This window comes from Festucalex cinctus, chromosome 11 (assembly GCF_051991245.1).
Source record: "Festucalex cinctus isolate MCC-2025b chromosome 11, RoL_Fcin_1.0, whole genome shotgun sequence".
In the NCBI taxonomy this organism is placed as follows: Eukaryota; Metazoa; Chordata; class Actinopteri; order Syngnathiformes; family Syngnathidae; genus Festucalex; species Festucalex cinctus.
The window spans coordinates 2975542-2995397 of record NC_135421.1 but is presented as its reverse complement, the minus strand read 5'-3'; the positions used below and the strand labels follow the sequence as shown (position 1 = coordinate 2995397).

Sequence of the window (19856 nt, the reverse complement as noted above, 5' to 3'; positions counted from 1 at the left end):
AATTCTAGACAAAGCCGCCATCGCACATTTTAAGAATGATTGCGGTGATTTAGGCGCAAATTATGTGCATATTATAATTGGGGGGGTACATCCGCCAGTGAGGCAATATCCCCTCAACCCCGGAGCAGTGGCTGAAATGGAGGTAATTGTAAAAGAATTATTAGCACTTGGCATTATTCGTGAAGAACTAAACCCTATTACCAATAGCCCAATTCAAGCTGTTAAAAAACCTGAAGCGGTAGGAGGGGGATGGAGGCCAGTCATTAACTTCAAAGCTTTGAACCGCCGTACGGTGGCTAACCGAGCGAGCCTCATAAACCCCCAGGCGTCTTTAAAAACATTAAGAGTAAAGAAGTATAAATCATGTATTGACCTTGCAAATGGATTCTTTTCCCTGAGAATTGCCAAAGCATCACAAGGGAAAACAGCGTTTACGCATAAAGGAAAAGCATACGTTTGGCAGAGGTTGCCGCAAGGATATAAGAACTACCCAAATGTATTTCAATCAGCTGTCTTGCATATTTTGGAAGGTCTCCCAGTCACAGTTTACATCGATGATGTGTTCATCGCTAGTGACACGGAGGAGGAACATTTGGAGATTCTGCAGGCTGTAATCGAACGAGTGACGGAGGCAGGATTAAAACTAAATCTTAAGAAGTGTCAGCTGGCCAGGTTTGAGGTAGATTACTTGGGATTCCAAGTGTCTGAAGACTTGGGGCTGTCGCAAGCGTATCGAGAGAAAATAGAACAGATTTTGCCTCCAACGTCCGAGAACGAGCTACAGAAAACATTAGGACTGTGTAATTATGTTCGAGATCATGTTCCGTATTATCAGAAATTTGCGAGACCCCTTTATGCCCGATTGCGTAAGAATCCTAATGAAAAGAAAACAAAAGATTGGCCTTGGTCAGCTAAAGACCAAGAGAATTTAGAAGGGCTTAAAAACGCAGTAAAAAATGCTATACGCCTCGAACCGAGAAGCTTGGAAGTTAGGTTAGTTGCCGAGATACAATGTGATGAAGATAATGCTATGGTAAGTGTTAGTAATGAAGGTGCCGGCTTAGTGACACTATGGACTTACACTATAAATAATGTTGAGAAAAAGTTTCCCCAGGAGGAGAGAGAATTAGCGGTTCTTGCTAAATATTGGGGAACATTAAAAGACCTAGCCCAGGGACAAGGCATAAAAGTTGTTACGCAGAGTCAAGTACATCGATACCTGCGTAAAGACACACTAGAAAGTACTAAAGCGACGAATGTGAGATGGGGGAGGTGGGAAGATATCCTGCTTGACCCTGACCTAGAGATAGGACCAGCAAATCCATATCTAAAAAACAGGCGAAAACTGTAAATGGTGAGGAGAAGCCATATGAATGGGTTTTATACACAGATGGTTCTAAAAAGGGTGAAGACCAGAATGCCCACTGGGGCTTCATCCTGAAACACAATGGTAAAGAGATATGCCGCCGAAAAGGTCAGACTCCTGGTAGTGCCCAAGCAGGAGAGGCTACAGCGGTGTTAGAAGGATTGTTAGAGGCCATAAGATTACACGTGAGTCGAGTAAGACTTATAACCGATAGTCACTATTGCGCCCAGGCGCTCAGAGAAGATTTATCCATTTGGGAAGAAAATGGGTTTGAAGGAGCGAGGAGTAAAGAAATTGCTCATGCTGAGTCATGGAAGAAAATAGCCGAGTTAAGGTTAAATATGACTATCGATGTTGTTCACCAGAAAGCCCACGTCAAGGAGGGGGCTCACTGGAGAGGAAATGATGAAATAGATAAATACGTCCAAGAGAGAAGATTGGTAATTGTAGGAGCAGAAAAATGGGACAATACTCCCAAAGGAGGAAAAGTGGTCCCAGATGAGTTTGTGTGTGAGGTTACTAAGGCCGTACATGGAGCGCTAGGCCATGGAGGTGCCTTGCCCACAAAGAGAGAGCTGGAGAAACTGGAACTTTGGATCCCAGAAAAGAAAATCCGTTCAGTTATACGAAATTGCGAGTTGTGTAATAAGTATAATGCAGGACGCCGAGGACAACGAGTGGACGGATTGACGATTAAAAGCACTGTTCCATGGGCATCAGTTTGCATGGACGTAGCAGGCCCCATGGGAGTAAACGGCACTAAAGGTGAGAAGTATCTTGTTGTGCTTGTAGATTCGATGTCAGGACATTTTGGATTAAAAGCGGTGCGTAATGCGAATGCTAATAGCGTACTGAAGACACTGGAAGAGGGTTGTATGTGGTTAGGCATACCGAGAGAGTTAAGAACTGACAATGGAACTCATTTCAAAAACGCTACAATAGACAGGTGGTGTCAAAAGTGGGGAATAATAAGGACTTACTCTCCGCCTTACACCCCTCAAGCTAACGGCGTGGCTGAAAGGACCATTGGCCTAGTTAAAAGTTGGCTCGGGAAAAATGCTAATGGAAAAGAATGGAGTGAAAAATTGGTGGAGTTGGTCAAGGACTTGAATGGGAGGAGCAGAGCAGATAGACCTTCCCCTTCAGAGGAGTTAAACCAGCGCCCCTTTGTCGCTCCTGAGGTAGGACGAATGCAAAGTACAGAAAACACTCAAAAGGGAAAGTGCCCATTTCAGGTAGGACAGAGAGTGTGGATAAAATCTCATGGTCCATCTGATAGCCAGGCAGTAAAAGCAAGGTATGACCAATCTGACATCATTGAAGAAGTTTTAGACAGAAATACAGTGCGATTAAAAAAGAAGGGACTCCAAGGGGTAGAGCAGCTAAAACCAATGCCAGTTAATTCAGCCTAAAGCTAAGGAGTAAGACAAATAATTAAAAGATGGAACAAGCCACTCCGCCCTTTGTCAAGCTCGTTATGGTGAAAGGAGCTGTCATCGTGCGGAGGACTGAAAAGGAAATAATGGTTGGTAAGGCATTTAATCTTTGGATGAATGCAGTGAGAGGATATATTAGTAATAGAGTGGAAGATTTTAGTTGGCAACCGGCTGTCTCGACCTGTGTAATTTGCAGTGGAAACGAGGAGTCGAGGGAACAGTGGAATATAGCCAATAAGTATTGGGTAGATGGCTTTAAGCCAGACCTGAGTAAAATAGGCCCGGCTAAGGTGCTTGAAATACAGGTGTGTGGATACTGTAGAATAAAAAGCCTACCTAGGATAAAAGCGTATGCTCAGTGGGACTTAGCCCCGCAAGAGAATACCGAGGCACAGCATTGTAAATGTATGTGGGATGGAGAGAAGGTATTGTATTGCCTACATTGTAGGATGAGAATGGGAAAAGGTTCACTAGTGAGAGCAGGAGAGGCCGAGGGATGGCAGTTAACTAGAGCAGAAACCCCGATAAAGTCGCTAAGTTCCGAGTTGCTGACCTATTGGCCGATGGAAGTAAACGAGAGGACTCGCGACCCGAGGTTCCAGGCACTGCTTTACAATAACTGGCCACCGCATGGAGGTAAGTATGGCTGGGCTCCATTAATTGTTGGCTCGGAAGCGGTGCCAACTTTAGTTCACGTTGAACCTGTGTTAAGTGGGGGGGAACCGAGAACCCCCTGGCCCACGCTAATTAATGTTGCTTTGGCTCGAGGGGACATTTCAATGGAAACATTGCCGGATGTCCCGCAAGAGAAAGCAGTGAATATTAGCGCTATAGAAGGTAGTCATATAGTAAAGGGGACTACATTGGATAGAATGGAATATAAAGCTAAAACAGTAGTAGTAAAAATGAGTCCAGCGATGCCGCGACGATGGGTTTTGGGGGACCCGATATATTGGTTGAAAGTAAAAGTAATGATGGCTATGAAACCTTATGAGGGTATATACTCATTGGGAATGGAAGTGTCGATGAGTACGGAGGAGGAGGCCAAGCGGCTTCACCCCAAATGTACTTTTTATAGGGAGTGCCATAGTAGTGCACAGATAAGAATGTATAGTGGTAGAACCTATAGAGATGAAAAGAGTGAAAAAATAAGGCCTAGTGGTAATGAGAAGATGATGGCATTAGCTCAGGTGGCCACAGAAAAGCTAGAAAAACTTAATGCGAATTCATTAAGTGAGGGAAGGCTCAGGCAAGAGCGAGTGACCCATGTCAGGGGAAAATCTGACCATAAAAGTCGCCCAGAGAAAAAATGGTGGCAAGGATGTCCATACCCGGGTTGTACCGGTGAAGGACATGTAGTCGGCGACCACAAAAGACATTGGTCGCTACGTGGATGTCCTAGTTTTAACGAGGCAAATCCATGTCAGTATAAATCACCTAGATGGAAGGAATTGGTGAGAAAGTGTAGAAAGGCCCCTCATTCCGTTTTTCCCCAGGAGGAACAGATGGAGATGGGTAAAGTATTGGAAACTCCAGCCGCGAGGTCAAAGGCGGAATGGAGGGAAGGGCCAGACATGATGAAGATAAGTAGTCAAAAGATCAAAAAAGCTAGGAAAATTGATTATCAATAAATTGGAAAAATCCTCCTATTTAAAAGAAAATAAATTTTTGTATATAGAAAAGATAACTGGGTAAGGAAGGCCAACCCCCAAGAAAAGGAGGAGGAGCTAATGAGATATTAAAACGCAACAGTCCTTAAAGGGCAAGACCAAAAGGAGAAAGCATGAAACGGAGCTACGAGATGGAGGAAGAGCAAGGTTGTAGCAAGCTAGTAGTACCTGGACCTCGACCTGCGACTCTAAACTTGCCTCACCCCCTGACTCTAGAGGTAGGAGAAGGGCCGCATGTCTACTACAATGGAGGAACAATTACACGCCAACCGAAGCGCAGAAAGACAGAGAACCATTATGAGACTCCAGTAAATGAAGACCCACCGGACACGGTTGATGAACAACCTAAAGCTATTAACCGCCAGCGACAAAATTGGAGGTATGGAGGAGTTTTGGTGACTATCACACTTTGTTTCATGGTAATATTTTTGATATATTATTCGATGAGACAAAAATCTAGCATCGCTAGCACAGCCCCGATTAATCCCCTTGACCTAGTAGAAATACGACATGGCACCACTAAAATAACCAATCAGACGTGTTGGAAGGTGGAAGTGAAGCATGTTTGTGAAGAATGGAGAAGGAAGAAGGGAGCCTGCGGTGCCGGGGAGGAAAAACCCTGTGGGATAGGATGGAGAAGGGAGAGGATTGCAACCCTAAATTCCTATCTTCGCACCTTTAACAGCACATGTTATAATGAAACCCTAGAGGTCTTGAGAAGAAGTACTATATATCCTGCGAAATCAAAAAGCAAGTGTGCACATCCAGTGATTCTACGAGTTGATAACACAACAAGCGACTTTACAGTCAATATTACCTTGTTATGTCTGAAGAAGCAAGAACAAAGACTCATCAGAAAAAACTGGGTCCAGATCGGGAAGGAAGAACCTGCTTGGTACTTCAATGAATATTGTGCAAGACTGCCAGATGCAACAGGTGGATACTGGCTGAAGACAGACCATGACGCCCCTGACTTCACCTACCCGGCGGCCCCACGGAATGACACCTGTACCGAATTCCGCCCGGCAGGGGAACCATGTTGGAACTGTATAACCTTTCGGTGCGAGGAGCCAGGGACCAACGGGACCGCAGATTACTTGCCAGGTACTCCTACTCCATCGTCAGGTAGGTCACCTAAATTTCTTAAATTACGTAGGTTTGTAAAATTTAAAAAGCCTGCACCAATATCACAGAAGAAATTAGTAATAATGCGACGGCCAGGATGCAAGTTAATGTTAGAAAAGGCCCAGTCGTATAATAATAGCCATTGTGATTGGAATATGATGAAATATTGTTTTGAGCCCTATCATATGTTTTGTTATGCAGATGAGGGTAATATAATTACACCCTCCGATATAGGGCTTAGGCGTGATGTAAGGTTAATCCTGAGTCACTTTATTAGATTATATGCCGGAAATGCATTAGATCAAGAGAAAATAGAAGTGAAATATGAAGTATGGCTAAATGATTCCTTTCCATGGATATGGAAAAGAGATACATATATATTGAAATCAACCTTTAATAAAACTTTGGGAATAAATGTGTTAAAAGTAGTATGGGCACGGATGTGGGCTCAACGTATTCCTACACCGGATGATTTATATAATGTCCCAAAAGGGGATTTTGATAAAATTGACCAATGTGTAGCATTGAGAATGTATAACAGATTGCATAGGAAGGAGTGGATAAGTGGAATTTCACCACGATGCCCCTTGGTGGAGACAGGAACGCCACCTTTGACTCATTGGATATATAACTGTACAGGGTTGAACACAAACCTAACGATTAAAGGAGTGCTCCAAGCATGGAGAGAAGGACACACGAGAGATGAGAGTAAGACGTGGTGGGGGCTCAATAAAGATGAGATGGTTCAGGATGTGATACCTTGCTTAGGAGAGTCGGAGAATTATTGGATTAAATATCAATATATGGCGACGGTGTATTCTAAAGAGAACGATATTTGGCCTGACATTGAAAGACCAGCCTTATATGCTAATCCAAGACCATGGGAAATGTTGTGTAAGGGGGGAGAGTCCGTGGAAGATTTTAATGAATGCACAATTGTATTAGCACGTATACCCTGTTATAAAGTGTCCCGATTTCAGAATTTTTGTAATGTACGTTATCGCGATGAAAATTATGCCAACTATGAGGGGGCAGTATGGATCAAGGATAATAGTAATCAATGGATCCGGAGTCAAGCTGCAGGTAGAGAATATTGTACGCGATGGGACAAAGATCATGACTTATCCAAAATGGTAGGATTAAGAATGATCCCCGAGCCTCCTGACTCTATTATGCAGATCTTAGAAGGTCACGCATTTAGGAAGACCCTTTGTAAAGGGGATATAGTTATAGGGTTTGATTGGCTGGGATTTAATAAGATTTATGGCCCTGGCACATGCCACGAACCTGCTGAAAGATGGCTGCATTGTGGACACAGTGACGAATATGATCATAAGGGGGAACATGTATGTACTTGGTATGAGAGAATAGGATTGGCAATAAAAGGTGTAGTAAAAACTGTGGCCACTACAGCCGGGGAAGTTGTAGAAGATGTAGCAGGGACGGCGATTATTGGGATAAGTACAGGGCTGTATGGTTTATTATATGATGTAGGGCTATGGTTCCTGCTAGTGTCAGGAATTGTCCTGTCAGCAGTTATAGCTGTTGCAGTTATCAAAAGAGGGATTTTGGCATTATCCACCCACCGAAATTATAAAGAGAAAACCTCACCAAATAAGGTTAAAGCTCAGTTATTGGCCAACGAGCTGCAGAAAAAATGGGGGGGCCGACTAAGGGGAAATTATTGAGAAGTGGGGATGGGCTTCAGAAAAGGGCGGGATCGATCCAATCATAAATAAGACGCCCTAGCCCTGACTTCCTCACTTCTCACTGAAATCTTTTGGCGGAACAGTAACCAACAACTAGCCATGGCTTGTAATGCTTTGGGTAAAGGTATCATTGGAAGACCAGGCGCCCTTCATAACGTGAGTAATGAAGTGGAATATTGGATAAATTTTATAATATGGATTTTTTATTGTTGTGTCGGATATAGCGAACAACTAAGTAAATAGTGTGGGGAATAATTTTAATTCTCCTTTGGTTATGTCTGGTCGACCACTTGGTTTTAGTAATTTGGGTTTTTATCTATGTATTTTTTTTACTCTCCCGCCAAGAGGTTCCGCTACTCGGAAGAGCGACCACACCCTCGCTCTCCCGTAGTAGAGGTGTTCCGCATTGATGAAGTAGATGCGGATGGAAACTTAGACTAAGATTAGAATGTATATATTGGGAGCCGCAATATTTTAGGTTTCCCCCAGGTCTAAGAATTGTCGAATTTTGGATGTGTGTTTAACAGGATAACCAGGATCAGCCGCAGTGTGTCTTCTGTGGAAGTGATCTCCTCACGTCCGCTTGGGTGGTGGGGGACGCTTTCTATGGACACTGCTGCTATCCTTTGCCCGCAGTGGATGAGGGTAGAGAAATGTGGCTCATACCAGACGGGCTTTTTCTAAATTTCATCAGTGATTTTTTCATTGATATCCAGTGTGGTTCCTGGATATGGCCTGGCTTTGCTGACCTCGCGGGCTCAAGTAAGTTGGAAGGTTTGGTTCAAAGTCGCTTGAAAGAGATACGTTATTATTTTAACGTTGAGGGTGAATTCATTGGGAGAACTTTCCCTTTAATGCGTATGATATGGCGCCTGCCTGACGGTGCTCGGCGCTTGACATTCAACACCTTGGCTGGCTTCTGTGTAGCCGCCACTCCTTTGAGACAGGTTGGATCCAATCGGGATGAGTGGCCCTACGAGCCTGTAACGCCCTCCTCGCCCTTCCTGGACCGGGTTGACGAGCCTGGGGAACCCAGAGCCGCCCGACAGGATGTTCCAGTTGGTAAGGTTGTGCCACTGTTGAGATCACCCTCCCCCACGGTTACATCGACCACTGATGACCTGGAGGGTGTGCAAGGCGAGGATGGGGGTGGAACGGGGTCATCTCCCTCCCTGATGATAGGTGAACTGGGCCTGTGGTCTCCTCTTACTGATCCTCCGTCCGACTCCTTGCCTTCTGAATCCCCGGTGTCTCCGTTGCCGGAGGACACAAGGGGGTTGAATGCAGGTGACGGGTTGGAGCTGGGGGCTTTTGAGGTTGATCAGTTTGGACACCATTGATCTCTAGGAGGGGGTGTTGAATTGAGTGGATTGAGTGGGTCAGATGAAACGCCATATCATGTAAAATGAGATAGCAAATTAATGGGCTAGACTCAATTCTTAGTTAGAGACCAATAGGTGTCTATAGGACTGATAATTAAACTTTGGCCTCTGGGTGTAGTTCCTCAAAGTAACCACCAGATGCCGCCAAACCTGTACAACTAAGCCACCCACTCAGCATTGCCCGGACATTCCATATAAGATACAAATTAAATATAAATAAATGATATCCTGAATTAAATAATAATACACATCACAATCTATATTCGATAATTGTTAACCTGATTTTTGGAGCAATGTTTGTAGCACATTGAAAGCCAACTATGAAGTTTTGCTGTCTTTCTTTTTCTTTTCTTTCATTTATAAGCGATACTGTCTTTTATCGCTGATAATATTGCTGTAACTGCATTGAAAAGATTATCTGTATGTATTGTTTGATTTAACAAAGATATATACAAGATGTGCAACAGAGATTAGAATTAACCTGTTAAGTTCAAGCTGAGAGAATTTGGGATTTAACATGTCAGGTATATATATGTTATTCATGCTTGCTTAATTAATATATATATGATTTTATTTATTTTAACGTTCATCATTTGTCGAATAGAGCTGAAGACCTTGACATATTTTCATGTATGACTCATCATGCAACGCTGTGTATCCATGACACATTTGTAAGGAATGTATGACCTCATCATGACTCATCTTCATGGCCCGTCGGTGGAAGATTACTGAAAATGAGTTCCAGCAAGTGCGCTTTGATATGAGAAGGTGCGCGGAGAGACATTCACCGGAAGGAGTCAGTGGTGTGGCCCAAGAGTATAAAAGGCCGTCACCAACTCTGAGCTAGGCCCCCTTTTCACCCTGCGATGTGTCTGTACAGAGTGCATTCTCGAAGATGGAATATAACTGCCTGCCTGGACTTTGGATTTTTACGAAGGACTGGGATTAAGCCGTGGTTGGACCCTTTCTTCAATGATTGGTAATGTACAAATCTTTTAGCAATAATGATGTATAATAGGAAGATATGAATGACTAATCGCGTGTTAGGGTGGGGGCCATTTAATACACTCTCATATCTTTAAAATTATTTTCAGCCAAAAACATCTTATTGTCAATCAGGTCTTAAGCTTTTCCGAGGAATGATCAATCTTGTAAAGCTTATTGTAAAAGGTTATACTATTTTTAATCTCCTGTTTTATTTTATTTTATTTTATTTTATTTTATTTTATTTTGATTGATTTAAAGTTTTATCATTAAATGTGATTTTTGATTTATATTGGTTGTCTTATTATTGTTAATAAAATTATTTAAAAGACAAGGTTCGTATTAATCATTCTACTATCTTGTCTCATATTGTTTTGATTTTATTATATTTATTTTTGGACGTTTTAATAAGTCCCTTTCATTTGTTTATGATTTTATTTTTATAAGTTGGTCGTTTTATAAGACCTTCTCATTTGTTTATGATTTTATTTTATTTATTTGAGGTCGTTCTATAAGACCTTTTTATTTGCTTATGATTTTATTTTCATAAGTTGGTCGTTTTATAAGACCTTTTTATTTGTTTATGATTTTATTTTTATAATTTGGTCGTTCTATAAGACCTTTTCATTTGCTTATGATTTTATTTTTATAAGTTGGTCGTTTTATAAGACCTTAATGTTTGTTTATGATTTTATTTGGGACGTTTGATGAGCCCTCATTATTTTTTTGATTTTATTTTATTTATTCCGGACATTTTATGAGTCCACCTCATTATTTTTTCCCAAGACGGACAACAGTAACGGACGTTTGGAGGAAGGTAAGTGCATTTGAATAACCTCTAACCAATGCTTCCATCTGTATTAATATAAGTCAAATACTCCTGCTTGATATGTAACAAATCCGTATGATCCTAACAAGGATTATTAAATTACTAGGTCAATAACAAATGCAAACAACTCAGAGAAGTGGAGCTGCCAATGAAGTGAGGTGTACATGCTAGCATTCCTGGGCTCTGTGTGTGTGGTTACTCACTCAGGATTGATAGGTGTATGAAAACGGATTGGCCTCATGATAAGATGACAGTGAACAAACCTAGGTGAATCCACTTTGATATATCGGCTTATTTAATTCCCGTCTCCTCACGCTGACGCCTTAGAGCTGGTGAGGAAAAAGGGGAATTTCTAACCCTTTAATTGGAGAGTCGATCAGGACATATTTCCCGATTTAAGTCCTGCGGGTAAGCGGAAGTTGACAATACTTTGTCCTTCACTCCCAAAAACATATTTACCATTTTTTTTTTTTTGTTCTTTTTTTTTTTTTGTTCTTTTTTTTTTTTTTTTTAGAGCATTTGGTGCAGCTTCTGACATGAAGAGGTGGCTTAAAACAATGGTAGTGGTCAACTGCAGAGAATGGGTGAAGCAATGGTAGTAATTACACACAAAAAAAAGGCCAGCAGGTGGCAGCAGAGTATAAGAGACAACAAGCTCTTTTTGTCAGTGTTTTCACCAACATGCTAATTGCTGAAAAACGGAAACAGATAGATATACATTTACCTTTTTTTCTTGATGAAAGTAGAGGCTCTTTCTTTTTGGGTGGTTCCATGTTTTTATTGCAAAAGAACACAATATTCTGTGTGCCTTGCAAAATCAGTCAAAATCCAGTAAAACAGCCAGGAGAGAAGGGGGTTGTGACGCATTAGCAACAGGAAGACAAAACTACTTACTCTCCGGCCACAAGCTGAGTTGTTGTTTTTTTCCCCCCTTATTCCTCCAAGGAGAGTGCAGGCATGATAAATTCAGTATTTGCCATAAGTAAGGGCTATAGGGTATATGCCACAGAAGTCCCGCCGACTGTTTTTGGACATGAGCTTTGACTCCGGTTCGCGACGTGTGGGCTGCCTCCAAATACTTGTGCTTCAGACTTCGTGCCCCTCGGTTGCGCGTTCCCGTCGACGGGTGCGAGTGTGTAGTGTGTGGTTGGGGGGCGCATAAGTAGGGGATGCGAGTGTTGGAACGCGGCACACACATCGCAACCCGGAACTGGAATCAAAGCTCATGTGCAAAATCACAGAAATCCGAAGTCCCGCCTCTTCCGTGGCATATCCCCCATTATACTCCAGTTTTACGCGACCAAATGTGGAAAAAACAAGTCAAATTGACACAGTGCACTTAATAACAGGCAGAACTTTGGAAGGGAGTTTACTTTATACGGACATTGGCGGTAGAAACTAACAATTCGGACATTTATGTATTTGAATTGAATGGAAATGGAACTACGGCGACGGCGCGGGATCTTGGAGCATAACGTGAGTTATTTGGAAAACCTTTCTGTGCGTGTGCGGTACCGACGTTAGTATGCTGCACCAGTGGTCATTGTAGGCTTCGACACCTCAATATGTTTGAACGAGACAAGCGAATATGTCAGGCTTAGTAATGATGAGCACGAAGCGCTATTTAAGTGTATTTAAGTAATATTGTGATCAAATTGGATTTTTCATTATGTTGGACTATGAAGTGATTGTCAGGAAAACTACACTAAGTAAGTGATTCAAGTTTACATAGACTTAGACTTGACTTTATTGATCCCTTTGGATCAATGCGATTGTTAATCGTTTGGTATAGGCTAATTTTGTTGGTGTTTGTGTAATATGTGCTAAATGTAATATGTACTGAATTCAAGTCAGGTTCAACCTTAGTGGACTCAAAAAAAATATATAATAATAATAATAATAATAATTGTTTTCAGGGCGGGGCTATTATTCGATTAATCATTGGAATAATTATAGGCAAGTCGATATTTTAAAAAGTGGTTAGTGACAGAATTTTGTCTCTAATATTTGTTTATTACATCCATTTTTTGATTAAAAAAACAAACATAGGACATAAATAAAATAAACTGAGATGTTAGGCAGTGGTGTTTTTGTGTCAGTTTGTGACGCTACGTCAGTAACGTCACTGTGTGAGAATGAATGAACACCAACATCTACCCTTGCCGTTATGCTGCGTTCTCAACAAAAGCGGGGGAAGGCGTTTCGGCGGCGCATTTGCATTGTAGTCAATGGAGCTCGCGTACAACGGACCGAAAGTGCGCGGGGCGGCGTGGAGGACCCGTTTGGCGCGCTGGGACGCGGTGCGAAGCAGCAAAAATCTGCACATTCGTGATGAAAATCCGCACAATTGCATATCGCCAAAGTTAAAAAAATTGAACTTTTTTTGCTTTTCGCCTCATGGCAGTCAATCGGCTTCAAGTACGGGCTACATCACACAGCATCCTCTCGATTGTCACCCCGAGCGCAACAACACACCAGCCGGGACAGAATGCTAAGCAAAGAAGTAGTAGTCAAGTGCTGGTAAGTCTGTTTACTTGCTAATAAGGTAACAGCAGTAACAGGTAACAGGTAACAGGTAACAGCAATGTTTATCATCCATGTCAAAGCTATTTTTAGCCTAACGGCCAGGCGCCAGATTGCCACTAAAAAAGCGAAAGTGCTATCATGTACCTGAACAAAAAGGAGAAAATAGTGCCACGGCTGTTAAGTCCCAGGAAAGAAGTGGAAGTAGTTGGCGGTGCTCACTTTTGGTTGACTCGCTAAAGTGCTCCACTTCCTTGTTCACCGAGGGACACGCCTCCTCCGCTCCGGGGCGCACGAAAGCTCAAATGAGTGGCAATCATTCAAAAAAAAAAAAAAACTCTAGGCGGTGAAACGCTCGCGAAGGAAGCGTTCCAGTTCGCCTTTTTGGATTTGGTGAGAACCCAGCATTAGCGAGAGTACTACTTAATAAAACAGACCCCGTAATGTCATCAAAAAGAAGCTATCTCAGCGGTGCAGAAAAACAAAAGAAAATGAAAACAGAAGATGAAAAACAAACGAAGGCGAAAGGTAAGGGACTTGTTGGTAAGGCTACTTGTTGGTTATGGATAGCTGGAGGTGAAACTCCATTTTATTTTATTTTTAGCAAGTTTGTTTAATTGTTTTGCTAGCCAACTCGCTAGGCTCGGTCATTTATTTATAGATGTAAACGTTCTCTTGGCCAGCCCCTAGTTCAACTAGTATAATATGTAAATTATTGTAGAAAATGCTTAAAAGTGACAAATTTATAATTGGGTACAAGCACTGTACATCACAATTTTTAATATAAAAACAGATTAATTTTAATTAATATTCTGTAATACTGCAAGCGTTTTTTTTTTTTTAATGTATGAAGCATGGGATATTAATTTGTCCCTTATTACTGCTTGCATCGCAACTCATATTATTGTAGGATCTGTTTCTCCATTACACTTAGCTACGAATTTGTCAATGGCCCATTTTTGTTGATTTTTGCACATTTACAGGGGGCATACTTTTGCCAACTCCTACACGTTTCATCTAACTTGCTTCAAACTTGACCTGAACCATGTCAAGACCTGAGCCAACGACAGGGGAAAAAAAAATCTTGACTTTTCAAAATTCCAACGGTTGCATCAAATTTTGTGTTTCATATTTCCTTCGCAATGAAAAAAGGATATGCCAAATAGATATATTTCTAGAAACAGTTGATCTACCTTAATTTGGTAGAAAACTGAATGATGACCTGATGAACGAAATTTCTGAAGAAGAAATTTTAAAAGCTATCTCCAGATTAAAAGCTAACAAGATGCCGGGAACTGATGGGTTTCCGGGAGAGTGGTACAAGGTCTTTAAAACCCAGATAGTACCTGTCCTCTACAAATGCTTTAATTACACTCTAAAAGGGGGTGAACCCCCAAGATCGTGGAGGGAGGCAATAATATCCGTCATCCCCAAAGAGGGTAAAGATAGAAAAGACTGTGGTTCATACTGACCATATCAATTTTAAATGTAGATTACAAGATGTATGCGTCAATATTGGCCAAAAGGTTGGAAGGCATTGTGCCAGAACTGGTGGACGAAGACCAAACTGGCTTTTTACGTGACAGGCAGGCACATGACAATATCAGACGTGTTTTACATATTACTGATAAAATCGTTAAAGAGAAGTGGAAAGCCCTAGTAATTAGCTTGGACGCTGAGAAAGTGTTTGACTCGGTTCGATGGGAATATTTGTTTGCCGTATTAAAAAGATTTGGTTTTGAAGATAACTTTATAAGAACTATTAAAACCCTCTACACATCCCCAAACGCGAGGATTAAAGTGAACGGACACCTTTCACAGTCCATCGAATTAGAAAGAGGCTGCCGCCAGGGATGTCCCCTCAGCCCTGTACTATTCGCCCTGTTTATCGAGCCCCTAGCCCAGTTCATCAGGGACGATGTGACTATTAAGGGAGTGGAAATGGAAGGCTCAGACCAGAAGATCTGCCTATATGCAGATGATGTATTGCTCGTTGTCAATGAACCAGAGGTTAGTGTCCCTACACTAATGGGTTCCCTCAACAGATTTGGAACATACTCTGAATACAAATTGAACGTTAAAAAGACCCAAGTCTTGAATTATAATTTCACTCCCAAAGAGATTTTAAGAAAGTTTAAATTTGAATGGAAATCAACAAATATAAAATAACTTAGGGTTCGAATACCTAAAGATCTGTCAAAAATATATATTAACTATGACCCCATAACTAAAACTATTAGATCAGACATGGACAGGTGGTCGCAATTCCCCCTAGGTATGCATAATAAGATAGATATAATAAAAATGAATGTACTTCCTCGTCTCTTATACTTATTTCAATCTTTACCTGTTGAAATTAGCCTTAAGCAATTTAATGAATGGGATAAATTGATCTCGAGATTTTTGTGGGGAGGCAAAAAACCAAGGGTTCGATGTAAAACACTTCATCTGAATAAAAAACAAGGTGGCAGATCTCTCCCGTGCCTGCTGGACTATTACAAGGATGCACAATTAAGAGCCCTAGCATGCTATTGTAACCCAAGCTATGTAGCAAAATGGAAGGATCTTGAACTTTCACAGTTAAACGTACCACTCCAATCTGTAATTGGCAGTAAAACTCTGTACAAAACCCATCTCAACAGCTTAAACCAATGGACAAAAGTGATCCCCAAGATCTGGTTTAGGGAGTGTAGATCCCCAACACTTGAAAGACAGTCAAGACAACTTAAATGGATTTGTTCAGACCCATGTTTTAAACCAGCCGAGACCGATACGAGATTCAAAACCTGGAGTTATGCTGGTATTACCTCATTTTGTACAATCACATGAAAAGGAGAAATTGAAAGCTTTGAAAAAATCTCTTTAAAATATGGCCTAAGGAAAAATGATTTCTTTAGATACCTACAGGTCAGGACTTACTATAACAATAAAATAAAACCATTACAGAAGTCAGAGACTAACCTAGCAGATATATTTGTGTCCATGTATGGAGACAAAGGTGTAAAGAAATTGGTTTCAATATTTTACTCAACAATTCAACACACAAAGAATCTTTCAACCAACACAGTTAGATTAAAATGGGAAAAGGAGTCTGGACTTGAGATTACAGAGCAAGACTGGCTGAATATGTGCTCTGTTCAGGCAACATCCACTAGTTCAGGCCAGTGGAGAGACTTTTGCTGGCACAATTTAATAAGATTTTTTGTTACTCCAAAAATAAAGGGTCTGCAGGGTGCTTTAGAGGTGGTCTTTGTTGGAGGAAGTGTGGAGAACAGATGGCAGACCATTTCCATATATTCTGGGACTGTCCACAGATTCAGGCATATTGGGATGGGGTCAAACACACAATTAACAAAGTTTTGAAAAGAACCATTGACGTCTCTTTTCAAACAATATACTAAGGCAATATCGCAGCTGACCTTCCAAACCGGGACAAATATTTGCTAAAGATAATAATGGGTGCTACAAAAAAGGCAGTAACTAGGAGATGGCTGCAATCTGATCCTCCAACGCAGACCGACTGGTTAAGTATTATGAACACTATTGAAAGTATGGAGCGAATTACCTTTTCTTTAAACCAAAAAATGGAAAAATTTCTTCTGTTTTGGGAAAAATGGATCGTGTTTATAAACCAAAGAACTGACTCTTGAACCGTTGCTGTATAAAAAAAGACTGTAATTACTGTATTTTTTTGTAAGTTTTTTTTTTTGTACTGTGAAATTGAGGACCAAATGTATGTTTGTTGATTCTGTATTGTTATAATTGCAAAAGTTATAAAAATAAAATTCTAAAAAAAGAAAAAGGATATGCTTTAATAACTCCCCGGTACATGCTCCAAAAAATCCAAAACTTCACATGTATGTTTATAGTCAAGGCCTGAAGGTATCTCACTGACAAAATTCAGTTATAAATACAGTGCCACCTAGCCCTTGAGGAATTAAAAAAAAACACACAAAAAAACACATACGTTATTTTGTACAAAATTTCTAAACTCATTGTGTGATAACTAAGTAATTTTTTTATGAATATTCTTTTACTTTCCGCCACTCAAAATGTTCACAGGCATCAGACCTATCCAAACATATGTACTTTTTATTTTGGATTATTTATTTTTGATAGCCTCTATGGACAATAAAAGCAATATTGTGCAATGAGTACAACAAATGATGATTGGTATTTTACTTTTCCTAAAAATACCAATCGGGGCAACACATTGCCTAAAAATAAAAAAGGACGCTGATTTTTGCAGATCTTATCAATCACCAAAACCCATTGAGCTTTACAAACTCATCACACCTGGCAAAAGGCAAAAAAAAAATCCACGTGTAAAGGTTTATTGTGTCCCAACACTTCTCCTACACGTTACATCTAATTTACTTCAAACTAGACCTGGACCATGTCAGGACCTAAAAGTTTGAGAGAATGCTCATATTTGTCATTTAAGTAAGAGAGGCTCTGCTTTGACAAGATGACTTGACTTGACAAGCAAGTTAAACTTTTACTTGTTAAGATTGTGCACAGCATGACAAAAAAGTTAATGTTCCATGGACTTTTTTTTCTGAGATGATCTCGGAAAGTGCTGTTGACGTTTAGGCACCCCTGCAATCGCCACCCTTTTTTTCTGCTTCAAACTGACCCCTGCAGCCATCAGAGAAGGGAAACGTTTGGCGACCCCGATCTAAAAAAAAAAAAAGTTTGGCGACCCCTGATCTAAAAAAAAAAAATAAAAAATAAAAATAAAATAACACGGCACACCACTCATTTGACGAGGTAGAAAGCTGCACTGTGGAGTCCCACCTACATCAAATCGTGGTATTTTACCTTATTTAACCCTAACCTTAACCCTGCATCATAGCGCCACTGCCTGGTCGTTGTGATTGTGAACAACACCATCCTGAGCAACACGGCATAATTGCAATATGTAAGTGATAACAACAATTGAAACACCCACAGCTCTGAAAACGCCTATTGCAATACATTACATAAACACAGCAGCAGGGTTAACAACAAGGCGTCCATATGTCATGTGACCAGCAGTTGACCAATCACAGCGTAGTAGTTCTGAAACAAGTTGGCCAAACTCTCTCTCTATTGGGCCCTGGTTCAACAGCGCCCCCTGCTGTAAAGTTTACTCGCATTACGCGTGTGGATCTTGGAGTTTCGGCACGTAGAACTGCTCGGCAGAATATTAGTGCCAAAAGTCACATGACTGTTACCCGTAGTTGTAGTTGCTTTTTATGTACACAAAGGATTTTTTTTTTTTGCATGTGAAAGACATATTTTTGTACTTGATAGTTTTTTTGTTGTATTCTTGAGATATTTTTTTTTTGTAATTGAAGATACGCTTCTTTGTGTGTGTAGAACAAAATGCATTAGATTGTGAACGAAGTTTTGTGTGTGTAAATCACGTTTTGTGTGCGTAAAACGTTTTTTGTGCATAGATCATACATTTTGTGCGCATAGATCAAGTTTTGTGTGTTTACGGGGTACTCCATACACCTGGATTATATTAACATTTAAAGTTTATGGGACATGCAGGTGTTCCTGTGGTAACTGTTTAGCAATGGCAACAGTGAAGGAGAGCGTTTGCAGATCCAGTGCATCACCCATCACTGGGCGTCCTGCAGACCGTTTACCGATTCCTTCTTGTGTAGTGTCAGTAATAAGTAGTGTTGTTCCGATACCGATACTGGTTTGTATTGGCAGAGTCCCCTATATTGCATTAAAACAGTGGTATCGGTATCGGTGAGTACTAACAAGTAACACGCCGATACCATTATTTCCAATGGTAATATAGGACTTTGGATGCAGAATAATGTGCCTTGCTCATGCACGATGTTCACTGATATGTGACATGTTCACTGCATGCTAATGTACGATATCCTGTTGGCCCTTGAATTCTCTGAACCAATGGCAGGACAGCTGTTCCATGTTGAGAAATAAAAACCTTAGGTATCGGCATGGTATCGGCATCGGCCGATACTGCAAAGCTGGGTATCGGAATCTGTATCGGGGGCCAAAAAATGGTATCGGAACAACTCTAGTAATAAGTAGGGATGGGCGAGTACCGATACCAGGTATCGGTATCGGGTCGATACCAGCCTTTTTTCAAGTGCTCGAGTACTCGTGACGCAGACGAGTACAAGCGACCGATGGCAGAGGAGGAAGACGTTAAGTGCCTTGCCTGTAACTGGCGCTATCTTTCAGCAGTTTTTCACCAAAACTTCACTGGTTTGGAAATACTTCAAAATTGTGAATCTTAAACTAAAAGAGCATTTTTGTGTTTTATTTTGAGCGTTAAGACTATTGAAGAGTGACTGTGCTGTTTTTTTTGGTCAAAATTAAAGGAAATATAGTTGTTTAAAAATATCTTTTAGTGATTTTTTTTTTGTCAAAATGTACTGCTGGTATCGGCAGTTCGGTATTGGTGAGTACTGAAGGTCTGAGTATCGTATTGGTCTGAAAAAAAGTGGTATCGAACATCCCAAGTAATAAGGAGAACATTTCCATCGAATGACTACAAAGGATACCACAAAATATTATAAAAATACATAAATACAATTATACAAAAGATATACATGCCTTTTTCTTTTCATCCAAAGTATAAATGAACAAATAGAGAACAATCAATTATGCCTCTAAATTTACAATTTTATTTTACAAATGTGTAAAAATTGCTTCTTGCGAATCATCACTCAAATTATTCAGTGATCGAGCTCCCACATAAAATATGTATATATATAAATATATATATATATATATATATATATGTACACACACACATATATATATATATATATATATATATACACATACATATATCGAAAGTCAG

At 40.6% G+C, this 19856-nt stretch overlaps 1 protein-coding gene across 4 annotated transcripts in view; it reads right to left on the bottom strand.

Moving 5' to 3' along the window:
- Positions 1–19856, bottom strand: part of rab3gap1 (RAB3 GTPase activating protein subunit 1) — a 506336-nt gene that overhangs the window by 48613 nt on the left and 437867 nt on the right. The gene's annotated exons all lie outside the window — the stretch shown is intronic.